The sequence below is a fragment of the Rhincodon typus genome, chromosome 1, assembly GCF_021869965.1.
Source record: "Rhincodon typus isolate 14 chromosome 1, sRhiTyp1.1, whole genome shotgun sequence".
Lineage (NCBI taxonomy): Eukaryota > Metazoa > Chordata > Chondrichthyes > Orectolobiformes > Rhincodontidae > Rhincodon > Rhincodon typus.
This window is the reverse complement of record NC_063332.1, coordinates 4,135,088-4,135,421: the sequence shown is the minus strand read 5'-3', so window position 1 is coordinate 4,135,421 and position 334 is coordinate 4,135,088. Positions and strand designations below refer to the sequence as shown.

General features: G+C 55.7%; 1 protein-coding gene across 1 annotated transcript in view; it reads left to right on the top strand.

The window, feature by feature from the left end:
* The window catches only part of LOC125483950 (heat shock 70 kDa protein 12B-like), a 33,782-nt gene that overhangs the window by 33,056 nt on the left and 392 nt on the right, over positions 1-334 (top strand). The gene's annotated exons all lie outside the window — the stretch shown is intronic.

Here is a 334-nt window from a genome sequence, read left to right as displayed (position 1 = left end):
ACCCTATTACCCTGACCCTATTATCCTGACCCTGTTACCCTATTACCCTGACCCTATTACCCTGACCCTATTGCCCTATTACCCTGACCTTGTTACCCTATTACCCTGACCTTGTTACCCTATTACCCTGACCCTGTTACCCTATTATCCTGACCCTATTACCCTGACCCTATTACCCTATGAACCTGATCCTGCCCTTTGACCCTTCACCCCGACACGGTGTTAATAAAGTTGCTTCTTGTTTCCAAGATGGCGGCGCCCATTGCCCGCGCTCTCCGCTGCTTCGGGCCCGGGCCCCGGGTCTTAGGGACAGGCCGCGGGGGGCAGCCCGGGC